This window comes from Zootoca vivipara, chromosome 12 (genome assembly GCF_963506605.1).
Source record: "Zootoca vivipara chromosome 12, rZooViv1.1, whole genome shotgun sequence".
In the NCBI taxonomy this organism is placed as follows: domain Eukaryota; kingdom Metazoa; phylum Chordata; class Lepidosauria; order Squamata; family Lacertidae; genus Zootoca; species Zootoca vivipara.
Genome location: NC_083287.1, coordinates 23,816,944 through 23,838,842, shown reverse-complemented (window position 1 = coordinate 23,838,842; position 21,899 = coordinate 23,816,944). Strand labels below are relative to the sequence as shown.

The 21,899-nt window shown below is 43.8% G+C and overlaps 1 protein-coding gene across 5 annotated transcripts in view; it reads right to left on the bottom strand.

The window, feature by feature from the left end:
- The window catches only part of OSBPL3 (oxysterol binding protein like 3), a 96,692-nt gene extending 77,763 nt beyond the window's left edge, over positions 1-18,929 (bottom strand). For 2 of the 5 annotated variants that reach the window (XM_060280714.1, XM_060280717.1), the window contains exon 1: positions 18,839-18,929. The gene's annotated coding sequence lies outside the window, so the exon portion shown is untranslated. Of the gene's footprint in view, positions 1-17,485; positions 18,718-18,740 lie in introns of those variants that run through there. The other 3 variants (XM_060280715.1, XM_035129222.2, XM_035129221.2) reach the window with 3 other exon arrangements.
- Positions 18,930-21,899: the final 2,970 nt, after the last annotated feature.

Sequence of the window (21,899 nt, the reverse complement as noted above, 5' to 3'; positions counted from 1 at the left end):
CCTGAACAGAGGTGATAGGTCCAGTACCAGCAACTCAAAATGGATTGTTATTTGGGAGGGGCAATGGGAAAGATCTCCTTTGACCCGAATAACATGGCTGTTCTATTATCACACACCTTTTTTTTAAAAAAAAAAAAAGACAAAGAAGCAAAGGTCCATATGAAAAAAACTCAGAAATCAGAGTTGGGCTTCAAATACTGCTGTGTATGAAAGATGCAGGATTTTGTAAACAGCCAGCCAACACCAGTAAGTGATGCTGCACAGGTTAAAACAGGCATCCCCAAACTGCGGCCCTCCAGATTTTTGGCCTACAACTCCCATGATCCCTAGCTAACAGGACCAGTGGTCAGGGATGATGGGAACTGTAGTCCAAAACATCTGGAGGGCCGAAGTTTCGGGGTGCCTGGGTTAAAGGATGCAACTCCACCTCTACCTAGTAAACAAGTCTTATTGGTATTAAAAATGGAAGAAAACATGGGGAAAGTAGGCTCACAACACAAAAACATGCCACAGAAAAGCCTAGTGAAGGGCGGAGAGATGTGTCAGACTTCCTTCCTTATGTTCACAGAGACAGAAACAGACTTTGTTGACTCACCAAAGTGGCTTATAGAAATACAAACCAGAATGTCACAACTCTTCATGTCCAGTATGAATATCACAGAGACACACTGTACATATTATCTGCCCTAAGAAAGCAGTGAAAGATATCAAAGTAAACCATTCCATATTAAGAGGAAACACCAAAGACATAATCCAAAGGGCCCATAATTCCATCTCTAGACACCATTTTCCCAAAACATCTTTGCAAACCAGTGAATTTTAGTAAGTTTTTGGTGTCATCAACAATGTGCAGATGCTACGAATACATTCATATGGTTCGTATGAATGTATGAACTGATTAGGCACAGATACTCACTGAATCCAAGTCTTAACTAATCTCAAGTATATATTCAGAGTAAAAAAAAAAAGGTGTGTACTCATTGTCACATATATCCTACTATTTCATTTTTAATTTGCAGACCTCCTTCCTATCTTACTGTACCCAAAACAGCTTACAGTATAAGGTTCCAGAAAACAATGAAGCTAACATGCTACTTCACATCTGTAGACCTGTTTTTACGTCCAATGAAGAAGCTGCCTCACATCTTCACTGGTCTCACTAGAAACTCAGTTGAAGATTACTTATGTTTAATTGTGGATTAAGGTGATGTTGCATACTGGGTTCACCAAATATCCACTGATGTTTCTTCTGACCATGCACACACGTACATGCACACACATTAACAGAGATAAAGCTGGTCTCTTTTCTGGAAGGTGACAACATTAATCCCCTTTACTTGCCACACCTGCAAAAGTTGCCAAACAAGTTCTCCAGTGCTAGTTTCACAGAAACTATATGTTATTCGAATTTGGGAGCCAGTTTTAGGTTGTTTTGATATTCCAGTTAGGGGAGGGGAAGGAAAAAGGAAGAAAAGGTGGCTTCCTCTTCCTCTTCTTATGCTCCCTTAGAATGGCTAGTGGAGAGTCCATGTATCACCGACCACAAGGAAAATAGCACATCCTCAAATGGGAACCCAGCACACACATTTCCTCAAGATGATGGTGCAATAAAACCACGAAGAACCCTACTGTCTTACGAATCTCATTTATCTTAATGGAAGAGAAATATTTTCAGGTGGAAACACAAATTTTCCAGCCTGTGTTCTTAATCTGGATAGGTTCATCTTCCATTCTAATAGCAAATGCAGCTGGCAAGCGCTGCCAGACTTGGGCAGGTAACTCACAACTTACGCACATTCAACTTTTGCGTGTTCAGCTTTATGCACTTGGCAAAAAGAAAAATTAAAAAAGGAGGCAGAAAGAAGGCAGGTGTCCGGGGAGGAAAATACTTTGGCAATCCCATCCCCCACTGAACCCAACGTGTTTTGAGTGTACGTGATTTATCCTTTATGCTCTATCCCCGGAGTGTAACCCCAGCGTAAGTTGAGAGTTACCTGTACAGAAAACAAGGGAACACTGAGAAAGACGAGGGAAGTATCAGCATGCTTGGTGGAACCTCAAAGTTTGCAGAAGTACTTTTTTTTGGGGGGGGAGGTAATTCCCCCTGCAAACAGCCCAAGTAGGATTGAGCATGCCCAGTCCAAGGCTCACACTCTAACCACTGGACCACATCAACCATGTGACAGCCCAATGGTTAAAGGACCTAGTCAAGTTAAGATGCCAGGGAAAAAGAGGGAAGTGCCCTCAGAGTTGGAAAAATGAATGAACAACCTCCTTCCCCATTCCACATACTTGCATTTTAACTCTGTAACATACTATAAACCTGTAGTTAAATTGCTGTAATGAGCTTGTTTCTTTCTCAACGGCAAGGGAAGTTTAAAAAGAGGAACTATGACTGCGGTCCATTAGTGTGTAAAGAAAAGCTTTGTTCTTGTATCACGGTGCTTTCAAAGAGCAGTCAAGTATTAGCATTAGCCATGCACTTATAAATTATACCTGCCGCTCACTACTATATTTCTAGAAGTCAATTAGGAAAACACTTAAGAATTGTGTCTGGGTTTCCCTCCCCATACACACATGTGTTGGTTTTAAAAGAAAGAAAGAAAGAAAGGAACTGATGCAATCAAGGAATGTGCATTTTGTTTTGGGGCAAGGCAGAGGATAAGCTATTTTAAACCAAGGAGAAATATTATGACATACAAATAAGCTTCCTAGAAATGGGAGAAGATTTCACAAACCAGGCTGAGACTTAAGTGGACTTTGCTCTCCATTTCTACATGCTGTGTAAGGCAGTTATTAAAAGCAGTTTGACCAATGAATTACTTAATAGGTTACCTGAAACCTATTAAAAAATTGCACAAACAAGACATTAACCTACATGGCAAGGCTTTGGAGTATCATTTGATATTATCACTCCGTATGTCCTACATTGGACTGATAATCTGATAATCTCCCAACTCCTCACAATGCCAAATGTTATTCCTCTTGTAAAGTATTCCTCATCCATAACCCAAAGCACATTTTATGATTAGCAATTTCTTCGGTAGCCATCTGTATAGATCAGCTGCCGAAATCCTCCTTTCCCCTAAGCTAAATTCATACTAACATTGTACTTCATTTCAACAGATCCTTAATTAACTTTCAGTCCAGGGTGACTGAAAGAGGGAGGGAGCCAGTTATGAACATATTTTAAGAAAAATATATGCCCCTAATCCTAAACCTTTTGTTCATGGCAATATTACCTGATGAAAGGATTTTATGCTGGCATCATTATTTTATAATAGAAATGAGTACCTGGAGAGTTCAGTTGGTTAGATTGTGGTGCTGATAATGCCAAGGTTGCAGTTTCGATCCCCCTATGGAACAGCTGCATGTTCCTGCATTGCAGGGGATTACACTAGATGATCTTCAAAGTCCCCTCCAACTCTACAATTCTAAGATTCTACAAAAGCAGCACACAATGTAACTGGGGGGTGTTTTCAAGCAATCTAGAAGAGAAATCTGCTGCAAGCAGAACTCCACAAGTGTGAACTAGCTTTCGGAATTTCTCCTAATTCCGAAACCTACCGGTAATTCCCAGCTGCACGCGACAAACGTTGGTCTCTGTGCATGTCACATCTTCAAAAGGCCTGAGCTTGCTGACTTAGTACGATGAAATATAGCCTGAAGAGGAGAAATTTAGTGGGAGACATAATTGCGGCCTTCGAATACCTGAAGGGCTGTCATGCAGAAGACGGAGCAGGCTTTTTTTCCCTGCTGTTTCAGAGGGCAGGAGTAGAGTTAATGGGTGGAAATTAAAGGAAAGCAGATCTTAGTTAACCATTAGGAGATAATGGGCTCTCTTTACCTGGAGAGATTCATACAAGAGAGGCTGGACAACTAGATGTCAAGGACACAGTAGATACAACACACACTGAAGAATAAATAATAATAATAATAATAATAATAATAATAATAATAATAATAATAATATATTATTTATACCCCACCCATCCGGCTGGGTTTCCCCAGCCACTCTGGGCGGCTCCCAATCGAATATTAAAAACACAATACAGCATTAAACATTAAAAACTTCCCTAGAAGTTCCCTAAAAACTGCAGATCTAGCATTGAAAAGAGGGTTGGGCTAATTGACTTTCAAGGTCCCTTCCAACTCTTATTATTCTAGGCTTGGTGATGGGTTTGAAAATGTCGTGGTCTGAAACTGTTCTCAAAAGTGGGCCTTTAAAATGAGTCCTTAGTGTACTTCCTCGGCTTAACTTCTTAAGCAGGAGGCTGAGGCAAAAGACCCTGGAAAAGGAACAGAAATGCATAGCATTTGTATTTTTTATATAGCCCAGTCTGCATGCAACCCCTTTTTTTGTAGCTGAAATGAGTTACTGAAATGAGTAGCACAGCACTACCACATCCTGGCATCACAAAAAGGCATTTTCCATCATATCAGTTGCCAGTTGGGAGAATGTGTGTGTGTGTGCGTGTGTGTGTGTGTGTGTGTGTGTGTGTGAGAGAGAGAGAGAGAGAGAGAGAGAGAGAGAGAGAGAGAGAGAGAGAAACCCCTTACTTAAACCCAGCCAGCTTCATGAGTCTGCAGGAATTTGAGTATGGATCCTTCACAAACAATTGGAACATTCTTATCCAGCACCCTACATTGGCCAAAACAAAATTAAAAAAATCATTCCAGTAGCACCTTAGAAACCAACTAAGTTTGTCATTGGTATGAGCTTTCGTGTGCATGCACACTACTTCAGATATTGGCCAGCCTGTCTGACACATGCAAACACATGTGTGCATATACTAACAGTAGGATGAAAGGTAAATAAATGTGCCCAAACAAGTTCATTACCTGATGGCGGGAAGACTGCAAAACAGCCCCTGTTGCCAAAATGCATCCAGCACTTGCTTACAGTGCAAACCTCACCATGTCTGTTCGACAGTGGAATTTGCTACCAAGGAGTATGGTGGAGTCTCCTTCTTTGGAGGTCTTTAAGCGGAGGCTTGACAGCCATCTATCAGGAATGCTTTGATGGCAGGGGGTTGGACTGGATGGCCCTTGTGGTCTCTTCCAACTCTATGATTCTATGTCTACTCAGAATTCAGTGAGGTTTTCTCCCAGGTTACTGGGGCTAGGACTGCAGGCTAAGCCCCTTGCTCGTGCATGTGCAGGACTCTGCTAAAATCTAGCACACTGCTTCCAAGAGTGGCAACAGGTTGAACAACAAAAGGGAGAAGATGCTTATCTTAAAATTAATATCGTGTCCATTCAACAGCCAAGCGGATGGAGGACTGACCCGAAACCTCAAGAACATTATATACAAGGGTGAGCCTCCGAGATTCAGCCCAGTTTCGCAGGATGCAACCGTCCTTCTAAACCACGCCACCCATGTAATCCTGGTTTCAGTAAATAAGGCATGTTTGCGTAGCAATCAACCTTGGGTAATGCAACACAACTATATTACCAGAAGCAAGATTACATCAAGTTGCAAGAGGGAGATGCAATTTATCTTCTCCTTAAATAAATAAATAAAACACAGTACTAGACATCCATACTTTCAAGCAGGTTTCGAGTTTCCAATTAAGTACCGGAACATTTCCAACAGGGAGGAGGGAGAGGATGTGGGTGGATAGATACAGCCATTGACCATGCAGCGATGTCAACAATACCTCGCTTCTGGTGAAATTGCCGCAACGCATTATACGCAGGGCTGCCTCTGGAGATGGTTCGGAAACTCCAGCTAGTGCAGAATTTGGTGGCAGTCTGATCCTGGCCCGACTGCAATGGCTGCCAATTAGTTTCTAGGCCCAGTTTAAAATTAATAAATAATAATAATAGCAAGGAGTAAGAAAATACTGTGTACAGTATATACCGTAGATGTACTCAGGAAAAACCTAGATGGATAAAATTACATGTCTAAATCGCACATAGGTGCCCTTACTTCCCTGCTAAAACTATATCATCAGACTTTTTTTCAGCTGGAACTCCCTGGAACTCAATTCCGGGACCTCTCAGGTGGGCACCATTGCCATTATAAGAGAATAGGGGAGGTTTTCCTGGTGAGTTCCAGCACCTCTTTTTCTAGAAAAATAGCTGCATACCATGATATCCTGAGAAGCAGCTTACTTAAATCTCAGCTAATAAAAATAAGCACTTTTAGATGTGCAAAATCCAAACTAGGTAAAAGTATACAGTAGCTGGGATTTTCTCTTCCCAATTGATGCTCTCTTCCCAGGAGAGAATGAAGGTATCACGGCACTGATAATCTTGCTATCACCACTCTATTTAATGTGATTCAGGAGAAGATGTCTGCTAGAAAGCTACCGGTAAGTTTTTGTTTTTAAAACAAGCTCTAAACTGAAATGTTTAAAACAAGGTGCCTGGCAAGACTGTCACAATATTGAGCAAAGTCATCCGTGATGTTCAGCACAAACTAAAGCTGTGAAACACATTAATGCGTCTTAAAATTAATCAGCGTGCACACACAAAGACACTCCCACAAATTTTACAGCCTATAAAATACAGGCATATACTACCAACCAATCACTTTTATATTCTCTCTCCCTCTCCCTCCATCCCCGCCACCAGACGTCTATTTATACAGCAGAGAGATGGTCTTTCATCAGACAAACTGAGGAACTCATCACCTCAATAAATAAAACTCAACTGCCAGACTAATTGTAAGTGGGAATGAGCAGTCCATTAATGCTGCCTCCCCTTTAAGATGTCAACATTATTATTCTTCAGCTGGCTACTCTGTGGAAAAACTCATGAAGGGGGTGGGTGGGACTGGGGCAGAATTAAATAGTTTGCTAGACGGCTGCAAGGCAAACTTACCTGAGAGCAAGCACCAATTAACACGGCGGGACTCCTTCCAAATGGGATGCTCACTTTCACATTTATTTTTATTACCTAAAATATTTCAATAGGGTTTTTCATACAGTGGCCTCGGATAATTCTTCCCCTTTCCTCTGTCCTTCTCATGCCAGAGATGCAACAGCAACACATACATTTGCAGACATTGGTATTCTGAGCTCCAGCTCCAAGGGCCTTCCGCTGGTTCCCTCATTGCAAAAAGTGAAGTTACAGAGAACCAGGCAGAGAGGGCCTTCTTGGCAGTAGCACCCTCCTTATGGAACACCCTCCCAACAGATATCAAGGAAATAAACAACTATCTGACTTTTAGAAGACATCTGAAGGCAGCCCTGTATAGGGAAGTTTTAAGTTTTTGTTGTGTTTTTAATATTATTGGGAGCTGCCCAGATGGGTGGCATATCTATATATATAAAAATGTAAACTGGCCATGTCCGTTAGTATCCACGTTTCACCAAAACCGCTTGACCGATTGTGTTCAAATTTTGACACAATGCTGCATGCGAATATGAGAGCAACCCCGTACCGTTTTCAAAGACAGATGTCACACCTGTGCCATGTAAAAAAAACCAAACCCCGTGTTTCAAAACACACCACTCAGAGGAAAATGCATGTTGGGAAAAGAAACAGGTTGCAAACCAGCGGCCTCTAGCGGCGGCTACACTGGTACTACACCTATAAAACCTTCCCTCTCAACAGCACCTCGGCTCCCGTTTACATACTAGGCCGAAACCTTTACAGACTAGGCCGAATGGAGGTACTGACTCGCCTGGGTGGGGGTTGGGGGGAGGAGGGGATGGGATAGGTCAGGACATGGTGGGACCAGTCACAGGGATGAGCCGGGGGGTGGGGGGAAGAGGGGGTGTGATACGTCATGGGTTGGGACATGGTGGGGGAACCACAGGGATAAGCCAGGGGTGGGGGGAGGAGGGGGCGGGATACGTTATGCATCGGCATAAGGTGGGGGAAATCACACGGATGAGCCACTGCAATGCGTGGCAGGGCCAGCTAGTACATAATAAAATTATTATTATTAAGCTTTAAAATGGTAATTGGTTAAATTTATCAACTAGTTTTTCTCTCAGCTTTTAAGCAAGCATGAGTAGGCTCTTATGATCAAAATAATTTGACTAGGACAGGACAATACTTGTTGCAAGAAAATCCTCTGGAGTGAAAACAATAAACCTGTTTTACTGAATCAAAGCTGCCTCCTGAAAAGCAGAGATGCCACAAGATAGCTTCTTTCTTGCATTTATGCATTCCTCCAGTACAGTGATCCCTCAGAAATTGGAATGTCTGGCTGAGTAATTCATCTTTCAAGCTTAAAAACATAAAAGCGGCCTTGCTGGAGCAGACACAAGGCCTATGAAGTCCAGCACCCTATATCTTACAGTGGTCAATCAGATGCTTCTGAGAAACGTACAAGCAGGGTGTGAGGACAATAATAACTCTCTCCCACTTCTGCTTCCCAGCATACCTGTATTAATAGGCACAGCATGTCTGATGTCAGAGGGGGCATACAGCCACCCAGCAGCCAAACTCTGGTTAGGAAAGACAATTGCTTACTTCACAATTATATCTCAAGAACTTTTATAAACAGCCATATGCATTTCTCCAAATTATGCCCTTTCTTCAGTTAAAGGGGCAGCTGCTGGAGCTCACAAGAAAATACAAAACCTTTAAATACTGTTCCCACCTGAAGACAGTTGCTAAAGTTATTGTGCAAAAAACCAACCCTTGATCTCTCAAAAGCAGACCAAAGGCATGCAAAGATCTCTAGCTGACCTCTCTCACACACAGGCAATAAAACCTTGCCAAGACTTCTAAATTCAAGGTAGATCAGGCTTCAGCCTCAGTAAGAGTCTAACAATGCAATGTGCCTGCAGGCTGACAAATTGCCTTCTTCAACTGTCTAGAAGACAGGCAACCCTTTCCTACCGTATGTCAGCTTCTAAATCCACTAAGCTTTGATAATTAAAAAACCGCTTGATCCAGGGACAGTCCACATACCGGTATATATTGGCCTATTTCTACCTATTTTTCTTAATGGTGACACAGATCATTCATACTGTACGGATATTCTTCACAACTTGTGAGCAGGGCAGTGGGGGTGAGGTGAAGAAAAGCTACAACAATTAGCTGTGGTGGTGTTCACTACTCCTGCTCAGGCTGCACAGAAAAAGCATTTTGGTTCCTGAAATTCATTCTGATTGTGCAGATAAAATACCATGGATAGAATTCTACAGGATATGTTGCTAGTGTGTGAAAACAGTCCAGATCCAATGATCCCCAGGCATGCACCTCCAGATGGTGGAGATGTCAGGTGTGATCCTGGCACCTAGCTAATTTCGAACACTGCCAGAGACACATGGCTTTGGATCATTGGCTTACCAGAGAATGTTGACTTTACTGTGGCAGCACAAACTGCTGTTGTGCTCCAGAAATCTAAGCAGCTCCAGAAAACTAGGCTGTAATTGACAACCCATTTACTCCAGAGCAGTTCAATTAAATAGGCTGGGATTGCACTAAACCAGGCATCCCCAAACTTCGGCCCCCCAGATGTTTTGGACTACAATTCCCATCATCCCTGACCAGTGCCTGCACTAAACTAAGCGGCTGCAGATTGTTGCCTTAAGCACGTGCAGTTTAGGAGATATATCTATGGTGATATATTCAACTGATAATTTTCATACAGAAGTTTTAGCAGCATTTCAAGGTGTAGGCACAAATTGAGCAGATGACCTCAAATTAAGGAAATGCACACTGGCTGTTATGTTGCCTACCTCAAATGACAAGATTTCCACTGCAATTTATCTAATCGCCGCTATTCCCATGTTTAAACATATCCCATAACCAAACACCTGGCTGGCAAGATAAAGACCGAGCAGATTTTAAAAGTAACAACTGCATTAACAAGAAGCAAGCTAACAGTTTAAATGTAAACTATGTGCATTATGGAGGTGCCCTTCAGCTGCCAACCTCAGCCACGTAGGAGCTGGTTTTCTGCAGCACCTTAGCACAAGGACAAAGCAAATCACATGGGGGGGGCACATCATGGAAAAAGTGGGTCCCATGTACCCAAGGACCATGATTGAAGGGCACCTGAGAAAATGTACTTATCAGCAAGCAAGTACTGGAATCATAAGACTGAAACACCAGGCTAGTTGTAGTCAAGTTCTCTGAGCTACGACAAATATTTGTGACGTGCTAGACTGGCTATAATTCAAGCTTGGAAAGAGACTTGATACACATCACACATCTAAAGCACATGACTTCCCCCAAAGAATCCTGGGAACTGTGTTTGTTAAGGGTGCTGGAGATCTGCAAGAGTGAAACGATGATTCCCAGGATTCTTTGGGGGAAGCCATGTTCTTTCAATGTATGATAAGTATGATACTGTAAGTATCTAAGCAAGGGTTGGAGAACCACCTATCCAGGATGCTGAAACAGTGGGTTTTCTGCACCAGCAGGCTGCTGAGGTCTGTTCCAGGTCTATGACTCGAAACTCCTGCTCACAGGGCAAAGTCACTATCTCTCACCCTACCTTAATCCAATAGTCCTGTGAGCCAAGTTAATTTAAAAGGAAAGCAGAAGGAAGCATCCAAAAGCCTTTGAGAGTCTCCCTCATACACACACGTTTTAAGATCAGGGTGAAATTGCGAATTTAGAACAGAAGCATAGCTGCCAAGTTATCCCTTTTTTACAGGGATTTTCCCTTATGCTGAATAGGCTTCCTCGCGAGAAAAGTGAAAACTTGGCAGCTATGAACAGAAGTGGGGAGACTCCAAAGCAGGCATGTCAAACCTGCGGCCCTCCAGATGTTTTGGACTACAATTCCCATCTTCCCCAACCACTGGTCCTGCTAGCTAGGGATCATGGGAGTTGTAGGCCAAAACATCTGGAGGGCCGCAGGTTTGACATGCCTGCTCCAAAGGCTTTTGCAAGCCTCCGCCAACTTTCCTTTTAAGTCTCTGAGTTTCGGAATTTGGAAGGGAAGAGGCTTGCATGGGAAGTCTTTGAGAGTTTCGCCTACTCCCTTCTAAATTCCCAATCTCATGCTGATCTTTAATCTCCGCTCATCAGCTAATACCCAGAGATTCGATCCTGCTGCCTAGGGCTGCATGATCCTGTTCCCTGCTGGGAAATGGGCCGAGCAGCAGATGCAGGATTAAACCCCGTCCTCTCATCCATCCCTAGAGATGTCAGCTGATAGGTGGGCGAGTATGGTTTGGTGAAAACTGCCTGTCAGAGGTATCCTACCCCTGGCATAACTACTTGAATGCCTAAAATCCTTGGAGGGATTATAGGATTCAAATGTTTTACTGAAGCAAAATCCCCATGACCCTCAGCAGAATCAGAATCTGCCTGTAGACTGAACACATAATAAAAGGGTCACTCGTGCTATCTTCCATTATAGCACCCTGAAAATGGACATTAAATAGTGTGTATGCGTGTGTCCATTTATATGAATGCCATCCTTTTTTGGCAACTGGGGTTGTTACAGTTGCTGTAAAACTCTGGATCATTTTCCATCTGACTCTCAGAAAGTATGCATTCAAATTTTAAAAAATACACACATTACAACTATTCTATTTTTACACTTATTCCTTGAAGCTTCAACTGAGGCAACAAAGCGTTATTTTTATGACTGAAAAGACACATACACACACACCAACAACCCTTAAGTACTTACAAATAGTACTCTAATTTCCAAGCTGTTTCACAAAAGTGTTAGCAGAATGTGTTAAGCGTTGTTGTTTTTAAAGAGACAAACCTCATCCATATTTCCTGTACTTTGAGAGTAGCCGAAAACAAAGGATTTACCACAGCATCCCATTTCATATTGAGAGTAACAGGTTTTTTTATTTATTTAGTGTGTATCAACCTACACACATTGAAGCCTGCCAAGATACCACACAGTGCCACAAAGCAGAAGCTGGGGCTATGAAAGACCGTATCAAAAAAAAAAAGGATAATTTTAAATGGGTGAAAAATGGCAGATTCATATAGCACTAGGACAAGTGCGGCCTGAAATTACCGTATTTTCCCGTGTATAAGACTAGCCCCCCCCCCAAAAAAATAATGTCAAAAAATAGGGGGCATCTTATACTCTGGGCCATCTCCTCACATTTTCTTAAATCTGAGTCCCCGCCCCAAATAGGGGGCATCTTATACATGGGGGCATCTTATAGATGAAAAAATACGGTATTTCCAGGTCTAAGACAAGGGGTGTATTTCTCCTTCAGTGTATCAGGTGCATCTTCACTTATCAAGGACACAATTTCACAGTTAAGCAGAAAAAGACATTCACCTCAGGCAGTTGTTTGGGGTGTCAGAAAGGGCAGCACACTGTTAGTTATTCAATTTATTATCTTTTATTGCCAAAGAAGTGGGGGGGGGTTGCACTTGTGGGATTTTCAGCCTCAGGCACCAAAATAACTTCACTGGCCTTGGTGCGGCACAATTGCCAGCTCTACCACAGGGAGCCTAATATCTTTGGTTTGTCCTGCAAAATGGGGTGCCTGGAACCTGTGTCTGGGGGCCGCCATGAGGAAGAGAAGCACCTAGCACAGCCCAGAGAAGAAGATGGAGAAGAGGTTGGAGGAAACGACCCAGCGGCCACAAATTGTTTTTTTAGAAAGCGGACAAGCAGGGCTGTCTCAAGCCGGTCGGGCGCCCTGGTGCCGTGGCGCGGAGATCGCTCCGGCGCCCCCACTCTGGCAGGCGGGCGCAGCGCGGCTTTGCCACGCAGCGCCCTCCTGCCAGCCCCGCGCCACCGAGACTACCCCTAGAGCCGGGCCTGTGTACAAGTGAAACAGGTAATGGAGGACAAGGTTTAAAAAGACCTTGGCCGTGCAAGGTTTTTCTACCTCGAGATAGAAATGTGTCTGAGACTTACTTCAAGCAGAGAACTTGAGTGGAGAGCCTTGGCCAAAATCAACAAAACAGAGCTCTTTGGCCAGTTACACTGCACTGCTGAGCTTATATAGCAAATACCGGTAATAATAATAATAATAATAATAATAATAATAATAATAATAATTTATTTATACCCCGCCCATCTGGCTGGATTCCCCCAGCCACTCTGGGCGACTTCCAACAAAACATTAAAATACAGAAATACATCAAACGTTAAAAGCTTCCCTAAACAGGACTGCCTTGAGATGCCTTCTAAAGGTCTGGTAATTGTTGTTCTCTTTGACCTCTGGTGGGAGGGCATTCCACAGGGTGGGTGCCACTACCGAGAAGGCCCTCTGCCTGGTTCCCTGTAACTTGGCTTCTCGTAGCGAGGGAACCGCCAGAAGACCCTCAGCGCTGGACCTCAGTGTCCGGGTAGAACGATGGAGGTGGAGACGCTCCTTCAGGTATACTGGACAAAAACAAAAAAATAAGAGTGGAGAATACTATAACTGGGGAGCTACTGTATTGGTTTCAGCATTAAATAGTTCCAAGCGCTACTAGAAATAGATTCAAGATTGCCACAGGCTTTATTCCTTTGTTAAGTCATTGCTCATGTATTAAATACAGAACTTAGTTTACAAGATCTGCTAAAATGCAGTGTATGTCAGCAGCAGGGCTTTTTTTTTAAAGCCGGAACTCAGTTCCCGCACCTCTCAGGTAGGTGCCATTGCCATTTTAAGAGAACAAGGCAGGTGTTCATGGTGAGTTCCAGCACCTCTTTTTCTAGAAAAGTAGCACTATCAGACTCTCCATTCTGAAAAGTTGTGGGCTAGCCATGAAAAGCACACAAGCATATGTGATTGAATAAATAATAATAATAATAATAATAATAATAATAATAATAATAATAATTGTACCCCTGCTCATCTGACTGGGTTGCCCCGGCCTCTGTACGGCTCCCAGCATATACAAAAACATAATGAAACATTAAACATTAAAAACTTCCCAATACAGGGCATGTTATGCTACATGAACATCAAGATCCATCCAACTTGCAAGGAAAAGGCCTTGAATTAAGGGATTCAGAACCCAGTAATTTGTGATGCATAAACTGAGCTCATAGTCCTTCCACACATACATCCAATCCTGATTATTCCACGCTGTTTTCATTTTAGTAGTATAATTTAGCACAGGGGAAATGTTACTGCTGCTGCTGTTAAAGCCATCAGGGACCTAAAACCCTTGCCACTCTACTACAGATGACCTAGAGATCTGCCAGTAAATTCCAATCTACCTTCTACCCACCTTGGCTATATTCACCTCTCTCTCTGTTTTAAGATGTCACATTCCCATAGGGCTCTTCAGGCAGTCATTCAGTGAGGGACGCTAATTTTCCACAACCTCATATAGTTCACAATCCAGAGCATGGGTAGGCAAATTAAGGCCCGGGGGCCAGATGCGGGCCAATCGCCTTCTAAATCCGGCCCGTGGACGGTCAGGGAATCAGCGTGTTTTTTACATGAATAGACTGTGTCCTTTTATTTAAAATGCATCTCTGGGTTATTTGTGGGGCATAGGAATTTGTTCATTCCCCCCCCAAAAAAACCCCATAGCTCAGCCCCCCACAAGGTCTGAGGGACAGTGGACTGGCCCCCTGCTGGGAAAGTTTGCTGACCTCTAATTCATAGCATCTGTGAGCCAACTACTTACAGGAAAACCACCAGCCCTTGCGGCACCCATTCTTTGTGAGCTGCAGATTTGAGGTGGGCAATTGTTTCCAAGGGCGCCAACTGCCAGGAATCCTGGCACCACTTTCTCTTGGTGTGGGGAGCAAATATTTAAAAAACGATAAAGAAAAACAGTCCGAAAGCATTGTGGGAATGGCTAATTGTAGTACACGGTTGCTACTAGCACCACTGTGGTTGGTGTCAAATTTTCAGCACTTAATAAGGCTATCAGAAATGTTATTTCCGCTTCTCTCTCAATGAATGAGAACAGAAACTGCAACTGAAAATGCTCAAAGTGTGTGTGTGTATATGAGAGAGGAAGAAATTCAGTGGGTGGAATACAGGGCTGTTCTCATACCACCTGTACTTCTGAGGTGGTCCAAAGGAGTGTCCTTTCTTACATTCTACAAATCTCACTGGGGGTCTGCACTATACGTCCTTCTTGGGTGCCCACACTCAGACCACTGGGTTCACCTATCTCAGTATTGTCTACTCTGACTGGCAGCGCTTCTTCAGGGTTTCAGACAGGGGGCTCTGCTTGGAGATGGCTGGCTCGAGCCTGGGGCCTTCTGCATGCAAAGCAGATGTTCTACTACTGAACTACAGTCCTTCCTCAACTGAAGCCCAAGAAAAGAGATCATGAGGCAAATCCTCCATTAGAGATTGTTGAGATCAGAAAGTTTGGGCAGTCAGGGAAGCTGCAGAGCGCTAGAGAAAGGGTTCCACACCACCCTCAGCCAGCTCAAAAGCTACACCCTAAACAAATTCTGAAGTGCCCATGAAATGAAACAGAAAAATTGAAGCCCCATTTGCAGAAGAAGAAAACATTTGAGATACCAGAGGACCAGTTTGGGCCTAGCATTAAAATTGCTAGTCCCTTGCTGGCAGTTTGACACCAATGTGTTTGCATCATTGCATGCAGTGACCATTTTGCCCTGGCTGGCCATGAGATCAGGCTGCTTTCTCTGAATCCAATAAACAGGAAACCAGTGGCATTGTGTCTAGAAGTAACTAGATTTGATTACTCCCCTTTCTTAAGAAGTGATCAAGAAAGGAGAAAAGAGAAATTTTCCATTGATGCAAACCGGGCGGTGGGGGGGAATTAAAGAGGCCACAAGCTATTTCTGCAAAAGTGCAGATATTCTCAGGATCTCTGAGCTTACATTCAGCAGCCAGCTGGTTGTCTATTGCCATTTCCAAGGCACACAGCAAGAAGGCAAGATTTGTGGTACTTCCCTGCTGATGGGCCTCCCAGAAATTCAGCTCTCCACCCCCAGATGTAGTAAGCAATACATGGTGAATGCATCAATTAATCCAGAATTAGATATGTTTCAGTGCACAAAGTAAACTCTTACAACAAAACAAAACAAATGTATTTAAAATCCTCAACATTGCAGTTCATTCCAAGCTCCTACAGACGTATTCTTGAAGGGATAAAAACCAATACAGGAACATCAAATACTGCTCTCTAACAGCACCACTGAGGATTGCAATAGACTTTATGAGAGATGACTATGAGAGATGATGTTCAGAATCTGAATCGTTTCAGAGAATGCAAGCAAACTAGGACATCTGCTCGTGCCTATTCAGGCTAATGAGTTCATTTCCAGTTAACGGCTAACAGGGGAACCATGCAGCTGCACTCTACATTTCAGAAGATCTGAGCTCATTTATGCTTGCTGCACAGCATCACAAAGATAGATAAGAAAGCAATGATTAGGCTGCATCCAAATGGCAGTTTGAACCACAGTTGGATGTGGTTTATTGCCCCTCCTCCTCATAAATACTACCAGTGGGCATGGTGAGTTCATGTTACAATACCCTACATTGAAAGTGCCACCCGTATTGTGATCCTGATAGCCCCAGCGTATTATTTGGGGCAGCAGGAATCAGTATGGGGAACTCCTGTGTATCTTGCAGATGGCAGGGGCATTGAACTTCCAGCTTGATGCTTTGAATGTCTTTATATGAGGCATCTTTATTTAAATCACCCAGACCAGAGCCTCTCATGCAATCATCACAGCTTTCACAGGAAACAAGCTCCCCAACACCAAGCCTGCTGTGGGATAAATTTCTCGTAATGTAGCAGTTGTACGACACAGAGTGATATTACTGTATTGGTCTGAGATGCTGAGAACCACAGGAACTATACCAGTACACACACACACAAAAAAAAAAAACTCCTAAGAACTATGGAAATAATACAAGCTCTTTTGAAGTGCCAACTACCATTGGTGGAAAAAGTACTCAAGTTTTAAACAAATCAATCCACACAACTCTGGCAAAATAAAAAGTAGCAGCCAGATATTAAGCAAAGACCTCTCTCAAAGATTTCTCTAATTTAACTCAGTACTGGAAGAAACAATGCAAATATTTCTTATGCCATGTATAACTTCACAGACAAATTATCAAGCTCTTTTTAAAAAAATACCTCTTTTGCAAACCTTTCCAGCAACCAAGTGAAAAAATTGTGCACAGAATATAAGATGCACCTGAGTTTTGCAAGGTAGCATACAACTCCCCAAACCTAGTAAGATACCACCATTGGGTGAAGATGGGGAAAGGGTAGGAATGTCCTTGCTGGAATGACCCAAAGAGTCTCCTGAGCCCAGTATTCCGTCTCCCAGCAGTGAGCAGCCAGAAGATAGAAGCTCACAAAATAATAGTGAGAGTCCTTTTATTTGCATCACTAATCTTCCCAAACCAACTTGCCATACATCCTTCTCTTTCTCTCCTCCCCAGTGGCACATTTATGGCTAAAAGTGTCTATGCATGTAGTTATAAAACAAAGCTACGTAACAGCTGAGCGTTCACACAAGCCAAATTGCAGAGGAAAACCAGAGAGGGCAATTGGACAGAAAATAAGGAGCAGTAAATCGATATACTGTATGCAATTGGAAAGTTGGTTACTCTCCCGCCCCTCAAAGAAAACCCAGGGGGAAACTACATCAGAACAAGTAACAAGCTTTCTGGAAACTCGACCCTCTTCCTACCTGGGAATTGACAGCGATCGCAAGCATCAGTCGGGCTATAAAGTAAGCTCTTCCGAGCTGCGGTTGTGCCCCCACCGCAGGCAGGGCTTGGAGGGAGCGAGATCCAAGCGGCTTTTCCTCACCTCTGAGCAACCTGCCAAAGCACAGCCAGGAGTCAGAGAAGCCACTGACAGGCAGACAGCCGCGACGAGGCGGGCGGGAGCGACAAACACAAAGATGCACCCTATAAGCTGCTCTACCTGCCTGCTCCCTGCTACTCCCATTTGGCGGCGAGAAAGGGGCGGAGCATCTCGGCCAGACCCAGCTTGGTTCCTCCCAGGGAGGTTCCGGAGAGGGCAAAGAATCGTCTCGGTTGATTGACAGCGGCGCTGACCAAGGGGAATCTCCGGACGGATCAGCGCCAAGGCGGCGTTCGCTCGCGCTTTCCCGGGCAGCCGTCGGGTGTTTCCATGATGTCAGCGAGCAATGTTTCTCGGACAGGTAGGGAGAGGAGATGCGGCGCGGGCGGGCCGGCACCAAGGGCACCCGTCACCCTGGGGCAAGACTTTCGCGTGAGATCGCAGTTCACCCGGATGAACAGAGGCAAAGGTGCTTAACCCGAAAGGTGGGCTTAAACTGCCCAAGGCAAAGAGGCATGATTTAGAGTCGGGAGAACGGCCGCTTCCCTGTTACAGTACAGAGTCAGGATTTCAGTGTAACAAACTAATCCCGAACCAGCTTTACTGCACCTCTTCCTGAGCTTAGCGATTTACAGTTTCCATAATTACTTCGGATTTGCACCACAAAACGCATGCAATATTTCCCATTCTTTGCAGTGCGGCTCGGTCGGATGAACACACCATTCTAGAATAACTCCCGCTCCTGCAGTCGCCTGTCCTGCCAAAGTGTCCCCCCCCCCCAAAAAAAGCCCATTTCGCCAGCGAGGAACGCGCAGCACCATTAAGAACCATTCAAGCCGTCGTTCCGTGGCCGGGGACAGCGTCCGAAGAAAGCAGAGGCGTTTTAGTTAAGGAATATTTGCACACACGAGCCCAGATTTGAAAACTCAGCTGGAAAAGCTTGGAGGAGGAAGCTGCTGCAAAGAAGCCCAACCACTCCCACAACTTAGCTAAAAGAACTCGCAACCTGTACACATAATTAAAGCAGAGCCATTAAACCTTTAAGAAAATAGCCCCTCGCTATCATGAAACCATCCGAGTGAGAAATCAAACTCCACAAAGACTGCAAAATGCAGAAAGGCTCTCAAGATGAATACCTTGTTATTAATTTGCATATAGAAATTAAAAAGCTGGAAGCATCCCCAGGCATATTCAAATTGCCCCAGCCACAGATTTCAGAGTTGCGGACACTTGCCTCTCGAGAAGACTCCTTCCCTTCCCATTCTGTGAGTTCTCTCAATGCAGCGACAAAGGAAAGAGTCCGCCAGTCCCACCCAGATTCCTCCCAGGCGGCGGGTTTTACTGGCTGCTTTCAAGGAGGCGGGGTTTCGCCTTGCATTTCTTCAAGTAATCTCATCAACGCCTTGGCACCATTCAGGATTTGGGCTGATGAGGAGCCAACTGTGGCGCTTCTCGCCCCGGAAGAACAGACAGCTCATTAGGGCGCTGCCCCGTAAACACCCAGTTCTGGGGTGAGATGGGCTCCCACATTCCACTGCCGCATGCGAGGAACGCCGTTGGTTCCGATTAGAACACTTTCTGCCCCAACCGCGCAAAATAGAAACTCACTGCAATGTTAAAATTAGCAGGAGGTTTGGGGTTTTGGTTGTTTTTCGAAAACGGAATCAAGCAGAGGGCGGCGAGGTATTTTTGCAACTGAAGATCCAAATACGTATCCAAATGAAGGCTTTTCACAGCCTTTAACGTGGGCATTCTAAAAATATTAGTTTGCAGTTTGCGTGGGTGAAAGCAAAGAACGGATGGCATGCTACTTCGGGCTCAAACCACGCTGCTTATCGTTTTGAAAGCTACTGTTGCAAGTTTCTTCCGTCTGCTTTTGCCCTGTTTTTGACATCTTAAAATGTGGTGGAGCATGCATGCTTCTGGGTTAGGGTGCAGAAAACCATAACTGTTCAAGAAAATAAACATAAGAAAATACAGGTGTAATTATCGCAGTATTGACCTGCGGAACTCATTGTCTCCAGCCTTGCTACTGGACAATAATACAATGGCCTCCAAAAATGGAAAACCTGAAAATACGCTTTGAAACCTAGCGAGGATTGTTAAAAAAAAAGGTAATGAAGGATGAAACACATTTTCTCTCCCTGCATTCTTGGGAGGGATATTGACTCCTCATCTGTGCTATTCAAAGTTTCTATAAGCACCAAAATCTGAATCACTGGCCCTTAGAATGAAAAATGTTTCTCGCCCATGCCCAATTGTAACTAAACCTAAGTATGCACAACCGAAATACCCAAGATTTTTCACATTTTCCCCTGCCTTCACTCCACCCCCCTGTAAATTATCATCTGTCAAGTTATAGATCTAAGCAACACACACACACCAAGGCATTGGCATTACCTGATCCCAAGCATGTTGTGTCATCCATTTCAGTGGGGCCTAGTTTTCTGCACCATTCTTAAGAGTGGGTTGCAATGCACAGAATTCAGGATGAATACTATTTACACTCCCCTAGGGAATAGCGGATGCCTAGAAGGCACCATTTGCATACAGAGAAAAGGGAGGTTCAGTTGTGCAGAGCAGTACAATGGTCTTTGCTCCAGAGCCCTGACAATGAGGGGGATGGCTGACTAAGAGCAGAGATGTAAGAGCAGCGAAGTGGGATGGTTTAATTACTGCTAATTTCAAAGCATTTGCACAATGTCTTTTTATAGCCTTACTCAAGGGCAAGGAGCTGCAATATCACTGTAGCAACTGGACTCTGACCCAAATGCTGAAACAAAGCCAAAAAAAGGACACCTAAATAATAGTTACAGGCAGGTAGCCGTGTTGGTCTGAGTCGAAGCAAAATAAAAAAATTCCTTCAGTAGCACCTTAAAGACCAACTAAGTTTTTATTTTGGTATGAGCTTTCGTGTGCATGCAATTCAGCAGGAAATGAATCTACTGGGAGCAAAAGGGACACTAATAGGAATATCCTTTAAGCCAGTATTTTTCAAACATTCTTTCTAGGAAGTGGTAGTTCTCTTTGATATGGCGTAAGGGGCTGGTTTCTCCTGTGCTTCTTTTGACATGTTTCACAATATACTCATTCATCTCACATTGAACATTATAGCAGTTCTTCAATGTCCCAAGAGCAGTGTTTATTTCCATTATAGAACCCCTTTCACTCAACAGTCTAAGCCATACAGAAAATTGGGGCTTCCCCCATTAGTTTCTCATGCCTGCTGTTCTTCAGAGCCTTGCCTATGCAGCTCTGAGGCCCAGAATTTTTTGTGTTGAAGGAAGGAAACAACAGGATGCTCTCCACATCAAAGGAAATTTAGCATTCTTCCTTGCCCTTAGAAAAAGATTGAAAAATTGGAAAATATTGCATGGTGTCCAGCGAAATCAAACCACCGGTGCAAGAATTTTTGGCTGTGCAAAGGAATATCCTCACCCTCTCCTCACCCCACATGCCCCACCCAATCTGCTTTGGGGGGGTTCTCCCAACTCTCCGTAGTCAATTTTAATTAAACATTTAAAAAACCTTCCCTATATAGGGCTGCCTTCAGATGGTTCGAGGGTCGGATAACTCCATACCATCTAACATTTCTCTGATGAAAATAGGGATGACCTGGGGAAACGCAGGACATTTCAGCATCAAATCAAATAGAAAATAGAGACACCTGGGGGTTCTGAGTTGGATAACCACTTTTTCTAGAATGAAACTGGGTTTCATTTTTCTTTCTAAACACAAGTGAACTAACTGATGGAATTGGGTTGACATGAACAAATCTCATGATTCTGCAACTTACTGACAAGGGTCAAGCACGTTAGAAACTCCTGAGCAAGTTGGGATGGAGCCGTGGTCAAAGTGGTCCCACAGGGTGACTTCAGACAAGCTGCTAGGCCCTGGAAGAAGGAGCAGAGGGGAGGGGAGCCCTGTTCCAGTTTTTCATCTGACATCCCAGTAGCGGAAGCTGCCACCCAGAACCAATTACTGTATAAGAATCGATGCCCAGAGTGCAGCTGAGCTTTGATTGTTGCCTCTGGCCTCTAGTCTGAACGAGAAGTCCCCATTATTCTTTGATAGTCATAAATTGAATTACATTAACTACAACATTAAATTGCAAGATCACAAAGGCAAATCGTTCTCTGAAATAAAAGCTAAGCTATCACAACCATCTAAACGCAGTTTGCCTTTCATAAATTAGCATGTCATTTAACAGTCATGGTTCGTTTGATGGCACCAATTCACGGAGAGGCAGACATTGCTATGGAACTATCTACGGACCCAGTTCAAAGGGCTGGTTA